The sequence below is a fragment of the Arvicanthis niloticus genome, chromosome 7, assembly GCF_011762505.2.
Source record: "Arvicanthis niloticus isolate mArvNil1 chromosome 7, mArvNil1.pat.X, whole genome shotgun sequence".
NCBI classification, from domain to species: Eukaryota; Metazoa; Chordata; class Mammalia; order Rodentia; family Muridae; genus Arvicanthis; species Arvicanthis niloticus.
Genome location: NC_047664.1, coordinates 22,199,431 through 22,211,169, shown reverse-complemented (window position 1 = coordinate 22,211,169; position 11,739 = coordinate 22,199,431). Strand labels below are relative to the sequence as shown.

At 46.5% G+C, this 11,739-nt stretch overlaps 1 long non-coding RNA gene across 1 annotated transcript; it reads left to right on the top strand.

Annotated features, from left to right (window-relative positions):
- Window positions 1-1,360: 1,360 nt before the first annotated feature.
- LOC143442948 (uncharacterized) lies at window positions 1,361-10,581 on the top strand. Its single transcript, XR_013111574.1, has 3 exons — window positions 1,361-1,492; window positions 6,131-6,280; window positions 9,596-10,581. It is a non-coding gene; the product is annotated as an uncharacterized LOC143442948 (long non-coding RNA).
- The last annotated feature ends 1,158 nt before the right edge of the window (window positions 10,582-11,739 follow it).

Sequence of the window (11,739 nt, the reverse complement as noted above, 5' to 3'; positions counted from 1 at the left end):
GCTTTTGGGTTTTAAAAGCAAACATCAGAGCAAATGCCTGGGGTCTGGGGCCCCAGAGCACTGGTTCTCAACTTGTAGACTGAGACCCTTTGGAGGTAGAAAAACCCTTTTACAAGGGCTGCTTAAGACTTTCTGAAAACACATATGACTCTAACAGTAGCAAAATTACAGTTATGGAGTAGCAACAAAATTAATTTTATGGTTGGGGTCACCACAACATGAAGAACTGTACTGAAGGGTCACAGCATTAGGAAGGTCGAAAACTCCTAAGCTAGAGACTCCTTTGATACAGGCTGTCCACTCCCACCTTTTCTCTCCATTTTAATGATGAATGGCACCTGGATCCCAAATCTCCAGTCCTCCTGCCCAAGCCAGGCAATCGAATGTCCTCTCCTCACTATGGTTTGATGGAAAGGCAGTGTGTTGAAGGATTAAAATCTCTGTGGTTAGAGAAGCACCAATCAGCACAACAGGGCTAGTTCAAGAATGGTAGGTAGAAAAAGGCATGCTTCTGTTCTTTGATCTGGAGTTTTCTGATTTTCTAGGACAGCTATTCAGTGCCATTCAGTGACAGAAACCTACTTGCTTTTGTCCCTGCAACCTCAGAATGACAGATTTACCATCATGCCATGCTGAACTTTTGGTGGGGGCCAGGAATCTCCACAGTCCTTGAGCTTGCAGAGCAGACCCTTTACCTGCCGAGTCATCTCCTCTGTTCAGGTTTTGTTCTTTTGTTTTGAGGGAGGGCCCTACTATGTAGCCCAGAATGTCCTCCACCTCAGATCTTTGTGGGACTGCAGGTGCACACTACCATGCCTGGCTCTGGTAAGATCTCGCTGTGCTGTTCAGGTTGGTCTCCAACTTTTAGGTTCAAATGATCCTCTGCTTCCAGGGTGGTCCACAGGCATGTACACCAAATATTCAGATACTTTAAACACTATATTTCAACTCAGTAAATTGTATATAATTAGTAAATGCACAAATTTTGAGCCAAGGACAACAATGCATGCCTATAATTGCAGCACTTTCAAGATAGAGGCAGGAGGATCAAGTGTTCAAGACCAGGCTGGACTTCATTAAATCCTTTCTCAAACAAACAAAATAAACAACAACAAAAAAGTCTTCCTGGTAGAGATTTAACCCCTACTCATTTTGCAGGTGGAAGCAATAATTTTTGCCTTCATTTGTACTCAGCTCAGCCTTCCTGTATTCATGTATATTGGGTTCCTCTTTCCTTTGGGTCAGTGATAAGATCTGTCCTCCCAGTTCCATCGGATCATTTAAGAAACAAGTTTTTTGACAAATGTTTCACATGTTTTGGTTTTGTTTTGTTTTATTTTATTTTATTTTATTTTTTTTCAGGTGTGATGCTGCCTGCCTTTTGTCCCAGCCCTTGGAAGACAGAGGCTGGTAGAACTTTGAGACTATGAGGCCAGCCTGTCTACAGCGTGACTTTGAGGTCATTTTGGTCTACAGAGTAAATGAGTTGCCGGTAAGATGATAAGACTTTGGGGAACTCTGGCTGCTTAGGAGACTTTGGGGAACCACGAGGAATCATTCGGGGAAATGGATATGGCTTGCAATCGTTGTGCCCTTTAACAAGAGAAGGCTGTGCCCAAGGCCACCTGCAGAAAGCTCCAAACTCCTTGGATAGACATCTCTTCGATGTCTCTTCTTTTCTGGTGTCCAGGGGATAACCTGAAATGTCTGATTGCAAGAGCACACTGTAAGATGTTTCCATTTTCACACTGAGTTCTTAGTGTCCAGTAACTCAGCACCTGTCTACTTCACTACCTAATTTAGAGATATGCCAGTTCTGTGTGCTCCCCCACCCCAAAAGCCATTTCCGAAGACTTCAGCCATTCTCAGTGATAAATATGGCCGCAAATACTCACCAGATTATAATCACAAAGCTTTTATATTGAATTTAGTCGGGGCTCCCCAGCCTAAGTCACTCTGGGTCTCACTTCACTGGAGGCATCAAAAGTATGTGTCTTTGACCACAGATGTTACCTATACGCCTTCCTGGTACTCCTGAGCAAACCATCTCTGCACTGAGGTGCCTGCTGTGGCCCTTCACTTCCTATAGGCAGTCTCTTGTAGTCATAGATATCTGTTCCCTGTCCCCACACTCGATGCTCTGGCCAGGGGACTTGTACTTTTGCCTTTGGCCCTGAGAAATCCTTGTTGCTGGGGGTGGCTGTCTAGGCAGAGCTGATGGACAGCTAGGCCTGCTGGGAATATCTGTACAGTTGAATCATACAGGGGACTAGGAAGGGAAGGCTTTGGTCTCTTTCTCCCACCGCCCATCCCCACCGAAGGAAGCGAGTCTTACTTTCAAAGGCTAAATAAGCCTTGTTTAGTCACTATATGGTCCCCAGGAGGATGTGCTGGGAAGGTCTCACATATGTTTTCTCAGTGCTGGCCATGGATTACAGCCAGCTAGGGACCGCACAAATGGTGATGCCTAACCATCCAGACCAGCAAAAATCTACAGGCTTTGGTCCACAGTTTGCCTGATGTTTTGTTGCTACTGTTAGTTTAAAGTGTTTTGTTTTAATTATATGTATTTGTGTTGGGGGGGGGGGCACGTGTGCCATGGCATGGGTATAGATGTCAGAAGACATCGTGTCAGACCTGGTTACTTCCTTCTCCTAATGAACTCAGGATTGGCAGGAAGGTTTTTTTTGTTTGTTTGTTTCTGTTTTTTACGTGTTGAGCCATCTCTCCTGCCCATGTTTTCTCTTTTCAAGACCAGTTCTTGCTATATAGCCCAGGCTAGCCTGAAACTCAACATGGAAACTACACAAGCATGAACTTCAAAATCCCTCTGCCTCAGCTTCCTAAGTGGAAGGATTCTTGGAGTTTATGAATCCTAGCACGCTGGATTTGTTTGGTTTTGTTGCTTTCAGAAAGTCTCACACTATAATTCTGCCTGGCCTGGCTCTTGCTATGTAGACCAGGATATCCTCAAACTTGTGGGGATCCTCCTGTCTCTGCCTCTCATACAGGAGGTTGCAGGCATTTGGCACCAGGGATGTTTCAGTTAGACTTAACAGCAGCATAATGAACTTTGTCCACGTGACCACCGAGTAACTGCCACCCAGATCGTCATTCTGAGCGCACACACACATACACACACACACACACACACACACACACACACACACACACACACACACACGGGCCCACCAAAGGCTCTTTCCTGCCTTTTCATGGAGAGAAGAGAACATTTTCCTTTAGCCATCTGTAGCGCTCTGGCTGTCTCTGTGAATTAGCCTGACAACAGACACAATGCCCTGGTCTATGGGAGCAATGCAAGCCAGCAACATAAAGTAAAGGTTACAGCTGATATCTTAACAGAAGTCACAGTAACCACAGACAAAGGGAAGGATTTTAAGCTCTTAGAGTGTCAGATGTGGGAAGACCAGTAGATAGAGCCATCAAGGGAGGCGGGACTTATGGGCAAGGAGTACTCTACATACCCTTTACGGCCCCTAAGTTGTCAAGTGTCTCTGGTGATTAACATCTGCCCTGTCGGGTGGAGAGGATGGCACCTCCACGATGTGCATCCTGCTTTTAGGCAGATAGTAAGAGGGCAGAGCCCCGCTTGCATCTGCTTCTACTCAGTTACCTATGGCTCATAACACTGCACGTACCAGTCCTTCATCTGCAGGAAGTCGAGTCAATGCTCTGGGTCCAACTCTTGACCTGAGGGGAAGGGAAATTCCAGGGGCCCCAGGACCCTTCCTAGTGTTGGTGCTCTATATAGAAGCCAGGCATGGTGGTCCCTGCCTGCCATCCTGGCACTCAAGAAGCTAATTAAGGAAGACTAAGTTCAGATCTCAAGTTCAAGGCAAGCCTGAGCTCTATGACAGAACTGTGTTGCAAAGAACATGATAATCATAAAAAGTAAAGGGTTGGAGAGATGGCTCTGTGGATGGATAGCTTTGAACTCATGGATCGTCCCCTGCCTCTGTGCAAACCATAAGCTTGGTAAAACTCCTTTTGCTGCACTTCTGCCATGTTCCTCCTTCCTTGAGGCAGCAGACGCTGGCAAGTAGTAAGGGAAGACCTTACTCAGGGGCAAGGGCGGCGGCACCAGGATAGTGTTACACCAGGCAATCTGTTTTCAACAGTTTTCTCCAAGTCTTTTGCTCTCCGAGTCTCATTCCATCTCAGTCATTACCGTATGATGTGGTCCCAGTGCTTCCTGTTTGACGGGGAGGATCCTAAGCTCACTCAATTCTGGATGTTTACTGCTGTGTTTTGGTTTTTGTTCGTTTTTGTTTGAGACAGGGTCTTATTCCAGAGCCCAGGCTATACTTAAAAATCAAGATCTCCTTGCCTCAGCCTTTTGAGTACTGGGAATATAAGTATTTGCTACCGTATTTGGCCTGAATTCCATTCTTGTTTGTGTGTTTGTTTATTTGTGACATTGTTTCACTGTGTAGCCTTGACTGTCCTGAAACTCACTGAGATGCTCCTGACTGTGCCTCCCTAGGGCTGGAATTAAAGTTGTGATCACTGCTTCACCTAAATTCCATTCCTAAGAGGCTTTGCCTGGACACTTGGAGTGTTGTAGAGCAAACAGATGTAAGGATTTCAACATTTGTGGCAGAAATTTCCCTGTCCAAGCTATCTGCAGCAGGAGGCCTGTGATTGGACAGGGAAAGGGAGTGGAGCTAGCGGTGGTGGAGAGGGAGAGACAGAGGGTGAGACAGAGGGGACACAGAGAGAGAGCAAGGAAGGCGAAATGGCAGTGGACATGGACCCGTGTGGCTTCAAGTAAATAGGTAGTTACGAAGTCTAAAGGTTAGGAAAATTGGGATAACTTGTCTAAATTGTGTGGGCATTTTGTGTATTGAGATTTTATTGATATATGTAAATCCATTGGGTAACTTTAAGCATCTAGAGTTTTGATTTACTGGGTGATGGGTGTGGTGGCTAGTTGAGGGGAGGATGGACGTTGTGTGGGGCTGGCATGGCTGTTAAGGGAACTTGGGAGCTCTGGCCGGCACAGGAGAGCCTGCTGAGATGAGGACACTCAGATGAGGCCAGGAGGCCCACCTGTAGCCAGCATTAGTGCAGGAACTTGGTGGCTAAGCCGGGAGCCAAGCCGGCTTTTCTAATACCTGCCGCAACCCAACCTTCCTCCTCCCTCTCCCTATGCTGGGGAGTCCAACCATGTCCTCTGGCATGCTAGGCAAGAGCTCTACTGATGAGCCATGTCCCAGCCCCAAGATGGTGATGATTTCTCACTATGTTGACCGGATTGGCCTGGAACTCACTATGTTGTAGACCAGGGTGACGTCATATTTAGGGACCCACCAGTGGCCTCATAAGCATTGCGATTAAGAGTGCACAGCACCGTGCTTGACACCAAGATGCTTGAGAGCGGTTGAAAGACTGTCACTCTAATTTCACTTATATGACACAAAACCTCAGTTAATGCTGGTCTTTGTGGCTTGGTTAGAGAGAGCTGAAGATATACTTGAAGTTTCCAAGTAAATCTGTTATTTGGAAATGGATAAAACAAAAGATTTGATCCTCTTAAGTCAGGTTCCTCCCCACAGGTCTTCGTCTGATTTCTCTATTAGGAGGCTCCATCCGCCACTGTGAACTTAAAGTTTGCTTTATCTCTCAATAGCACTGATAAAAGCCCTGTGAAGCCCTTGTCTGAGGGTGGTGGTGAGTTCTCAACTCTCCAGTCTGTGGCATTACCACTCTGGGTGCTATTTCAACCTGAGAACTTTATTCTACACTTTTCCAGGAAACCTGCTATTTTAGTTAGGGTTTCTGTTGCTGTGCGAAACACCATGTCCAAAGCAACTTGGGGAGGAAAGGTTTTATTTCACTCACAGCTCCATGTAACAGTTCATCATCAAAAGCAGCCAGGACAGAAACTCAAGCAGGTCAGGAACCTGAAGGCAGGAGCTGATGCAGAGGCCATGAAGGGGTGCTGCTTACAGGCTTGCTCCTTGTGGCTTTCTCAGCCTGCTTTCTTATACAACCTAGGGCCACTTGCCCAGGGATGGCAGCACCTACAATGGGTTGGGCCCTCCCCTATTAGTTACTAATTAAGGAATGCCTCTCAGAGGGGTCTTATGGAGACGTTTTCTCTGTTAAGGTCACCTCCTTTCAGAAGATTCTAGCTTGGGTCAAGTTGAAACAAAACTCTCCAGCACACCTGCTATTCAGGAGCTCTGCTGGAAACTGACTGGGAGCTGGTGTGACATGAGCACAGAGAACAGGAGGCTCCATCCTAAAGGAGCAGCAGGTGGGTTTCTCAGCAGAGGAGGTGGATGCCTAGAATGGGAATGATCAGTGCATTTGAGGTGCTAGCAACCATCCAACCCTAGAAAGGTATCTGGCTCAGACAGAGATGAAATTAAACTCTGGGTGACGAGAGCTTTTGGATGATTTCATGTGTAAAGAATTTCTGTGCAAGTGTGAAGAACTGAGTTTGAAATCCTAGAACTTGTGTGAAAAGCCAGTCACAATAACCCACATCTGTAAGCCGGCAAGGCTATGGTAAGATGGATGTGTAAGATAGAAAACTTCCCCAGGGTACAAGAGTAAGCTGGCGTAGCATAGCAACAAGGAGACCCTGCCTCACAGGGACTAGTACCCAAGGGTGTCTCTGACACTAACACAAATACCCCCCCACACACACACTCATACACAAACACACACGCTCATACACACACACCCATACACACACTCATACACACACTCATACACAAACACACACGCTCATACACATACCCATACACACACTCATATACAAACACACACACACACTCTCTCATACACACACTCATACACGTCTATACACACTACACACAAGATTTAGAAGAATCTTGAGGCACGCATGAATGAAAACCATGCTGAGGAAGAAAAAACATTTCCTTTTAGCATCTGAGGTTCAGCAACAAGGATGCTGCAAGATAAAGGGCAGATCAGTTGGATAAACACAAGGAACCTCACAGAAGTGAAGTGAAACCTCCAAGAAGACAATTGTGTGTGGTGGCTTCAGCATTTATTTATTTGTTTGTTTGTTTATTATTTTAAAAACAGTATTGTGCCCTTTGGCCCAGACTGGTCTTGAACTCACACTGTAGCCCAAGCTGGCTTTCAACTCACACAATCCTCCAAGTGCTGGCTTATAGGCATGGATCTGCCTCACACACAGCCACCTATACCGTTTAACAAAGGTTAATCTACATGTGGGGACATTCCTAGGACAAGAGAAAAAGGGTGTGAGTCTTTAAATGGGATTCAGCTGTGGCACGGTGGGGAGACCAATAGGGGAGTTGTTTTTTATGTTGCTGAGTTAAGCCAGAGCTCAGCCACTGAGCCACACCACTCCAGCCTGAAAGTTAAGTCAAGCTGTGCAGGCCCATCTGGGTGCTCTCTTTATATCTCCTTCCTGGCTACAAAATCTCTTCTGGGGAGAGAGGAGAGAGACAGAGAAATAGAGACAGACAGAGACAGAGACAGAGAAGAAGGAGGAAGAAGAGGAGGAACATGAGGAGCAGGAGGAGGGGGAGGACTTAGGCAGTTCTGATTTCTCAGGGTCTTCTTTCTGCCCTTTGTCAGAGAAGCCACATCTGTCTGATTCTCAAGGGCTTTCTGCTAAGAGGCGATTTGGGACCAGCATATTCTACCCTCAGCTGCAGTGGGTGCTAACGGCAGGAAATACCTTCTATGGTCCTCAGGAGGATTCTGTCAGAATAACCTGGTGCAGCACTCCCTCCCTGAGCTTCAGTGCCTCAGAGTGTGTAGACCAGTCTCTATCTGGTACGCGTGCGTGCGTGCGTGCGTGTGCGCGCGTGCGAGACCCAGTCTCCCTGTGCAGTTTAGACAAGCCTTCTTAAACTTCAGTAATTCTCCTGCTCTTAGTTAGTCCCCTGCACTGCTGGGACGACATGTGGCTACCACACCAGGCTCCTCAGTGTGCATCGGAAAGCTTTGGAGTGAGGTAAGACACAGCTGCAGAGATGAACCTAAAGTGTGATTGGGCGTGCAGATGAGCCACCCGGCCTCCTACCCCAGACCCAGGCTAGAGATCAAATCCAGGGCCTTGCAAATGCTAGGCAAGTGAAGTGCTTTATCACTGAGCTGCATGCCAGTCCTGCAAAGAAGTCTGGAGAAAAAAAGATTACTGTAGAGGAGAAGCCAAGGATTGCCAGGCTCCAGTTGCTAAAAAGAATTGTGGTGAAAATTACTTTTCAAGACTATGGTCTTGTCCGGAGAATGGGCTAGTGGCACTTGCTGCCAAGCTTACTGATCTGAGGTCAGTCTCTGGAGTTGACATGGTAGAAGGAGAGAACTAACTCCTCCAAGTGACTGCTCACCCACCCACTGAAAGTGGCCATTATTGATCCTGGGGTTTGAAAAGAAAGTTAAGTGGCCATATCAATACCGTTTAGATAGCCTGATATTAAAGCACAGGCCAAATGTGCTCCCACAGGGAGGCATGTACCATATCAAGCATGGGCTTACACACACACACACACACACACACACACAATTTTTTTCCCAAAAAGACCAGATACATGGTTCAGTGGGTTAAAAATCTTTGCCACCTATTTTAACAAAATGAAGACTTTGAGTTTAATTCCCAATACCCACATGATGGAAAGAGAGAACTGACTCTCACAATTTGTCCTTTGACCTACACACACACACACACACACACACACATACTAATACGTACACACACAGAGACATACACACATACACATGTAATCACTCATTCACACACACACAGACATACACACACACACAAAATAAGTAAACAAATGTGATTTAAATCTTTTAAAGGTCACAGACATTTGCTTATGATTACATGTCAGAGAGCATTCTCATTAGAAGTTCTAGTGGAGGTATCTGGGCCCTCTTCTGATGCCGGAAGAATCAGCTAGCTAAGAAGGGCTGACAGAGTCTTACAGGCATCTGGCTCAGTAGCTTCTAAGCCTGGAAAAGATAACAGCTCCCAGTGGGAGGACTAGGCCTTCCTGGTGGAGCACTGTCCAGCCTGTACTTGCTGGCCTTTTTATCAGGCTGAGTGGTGTTGATACAGCCACTTAACTTCCTTTTCAAACACCAGAATCAATAATGGCCACTTTCCAGTGGTTGAATAGGCTCATAATTAGGCCTCAAAGTGACTGTGGAAAAGGCGTCCAGCCAGCCAGGATTCTGACCCTAGTCGCATCTATTTTTAGGCAGTATAGATTGAAGACAGTTGCAAACTCATCTCTGCACCTCCAATTGCAAGAATCAGGGGTTGAAGAAATGGCTTAGTGGGTAAAAGTGCTTTCCACGCAGCCTGTAAACATGAGTTCGATTCCCAGAACCTAAGTAAAGGTAGAAAGAGAGAATTAACACCATCAAGTTTTCTTCTGATTCTACAGTCTCACAGTGGCATGCATTCCCTACCCCACATCATGCCTCCACACACAACATCCATGCCCTCACACACCTTGATCACACACACACACACACACACACACACACACCATGAGCACACACAGATAATGAATATATATATATATATATATATATATATTTTTTTTTTTTTTTTTCTTAGAGAAAGGAAGATGAAGATAATTCTCCTCTGTGGTATCTAGGCTGAGACTCACCTGGCTAAGCAGGACATTAAATACCCATAAGTGACATAGGAGCTCACAATGAAATCAGCCTGGCCTTTAGAATGCTTGCTCCTGGAACACTCCCTCTCAGAATATGACTGTCACCTAAAGGGGGTGCACATGGATCCTCTAGGGGGCAGCTCTCGTCAGCATTGGGTCCACACCCAGCTCAATGGAAGTGACACTGAGCAGCATGAGAGACCAGAAGAGGCCCACAGGGTCCTGGACAGTCACTACAAAGCATCATGCCAGGGCCTGGTGACACCTGTCATCCCAGCGCTTCTGAGGCACAGGCAGGAGGATGATTGTGTGTTCGACATATTGAGTACAAGACTAGCCCCAGCTACATGGCAAGACCCTACCCCAAACAAAAACAACAAGAAGTCCCGAAAGAATTGATCAACAAGAGGATAAGTTCACTGTGAAGGAAAAGTTGACAAAGCAGACCGAGGAACACCAAAAAGGAGGCCTGTTCTTTAGCCTGCCCTGAACTGGCCATCTGAGAAAGTGGTCAGGATTTAACTCAGATTGCCTAATACTGGAGTCACCCCAGGATCTTGTTGCGGGACAGGATTCCACTCTGTACCCCAGGCTGGCCTTGAACTCACAATAGCCACAGGCACCTGCCTCAGCCTCCTGAGTGCTGGGATTCCAAGCATGGGCACCTCAGGCATCAGCTGCCTTTTCTTGCGTTATCTTTGTTGTCTTCATTTGAGGTAGCAGCTGTGCACTGCTATCTGAAGACTCAGTCACTCACACTGGTTATGGTGCCACCAGGGGGTTACCTACTTTATTCTCTGTCATATTGGGGCTAAGTTAATTGTTCTATATTTGAATATGTAACCAGGAAGTAAAAAGAATATCCCTGACAACACCAATGTTATTTTAATTAATTAATTTTAGTAAATTGGTGTCCAGAAAGTGACTTCAATTATTTTCACTCTCCCCGTCTTCAGCCAGCTATGTTCATAGCGTCCTGGCTAAAGCTGGGGACTTCTGCAGACAGACCTCCCAAAAGCTCTTTCAGTTGGAAGAACGACTATTCATTCATTCTGGCAAATGCACCCCTTCCATTCCCGCCTGCCCCTTCCCTTCCTGTGAGCTCTCCCCTGAGCTCCCCTAGCTCTAGCCTCTTGTCTCTTCCTGATCTAAACATGGCTCTCAGAATCCTTGAAACTTGGCTTGAGTTCGAGTCATTGCTTCTCCTTTCTCCTGGTGATGTTTGCCATTTAAATTCTCCATTTGCCATAGTCACAGAGTAAAGAGCTTAGTGATGGCCTGACAACAGGACAGGTCACTTCAATCTTTTAAAACAGCATATGCCCATCCTTCCCCGGCCCTCAAAGGCCAGACAGGAGAGACAGGTGCTAAAACAGTGAGACTGTGCCGATATGTTCTCCAGAGCAGGAGTGTGGGCCCCACCCTGTTGCATGTAATTAAAAAAAAAGAAAAAAGAAAAACAAACACACACTATCACCTTCCTGGGAGATCAGCCCGAGCTCTGACTTCTCCTGGTTCCCTTTGCCCCATCTGGCTTAGGCCAGGATTGATCACAACCATCCCCTAACCCGGGAAGGCTTTGAGCTGCTGTCCCTGCTCCACCAGCTCCCTCTTGGCTTCTCTTTGGTTCCTCCTGGCTAACTACGCTAGCTAGCTGCCAGCTACCAGCCCGGATTTCTCTCTTTCTCTGCCCACCTTTGTTCCATGGATGAAAAACACTCAGACAACTTTATTATCTTAGAACTTGCCAGATAACACAATTGCTGGGTGCAGAATCTCCTGCCCTACCCTTTTTAGCTAGCCTATATCAGCCATTCACTGGTGGCAGAGGCCGCTGGTTCTAGCTACCCCAAGATCTTACATGGTTGTTGTGTGCTTCTTGTTCCAAAGAATGATGGGAAGGACTCTTCTCTCCTCACATTGCTTTTTCCTCCTGGGACCTGGAAGCCCCATCTGGACCCTTCGACCATTGATTGGTTCCTACCATCTTTATTGACCAAATCAAGAGCCAATTAGGGAACCAGATTTTGGTATCAGCACCTCCCCCTACACCGCCTGTGAAGGGGTGCCAAGGATGTGTTAG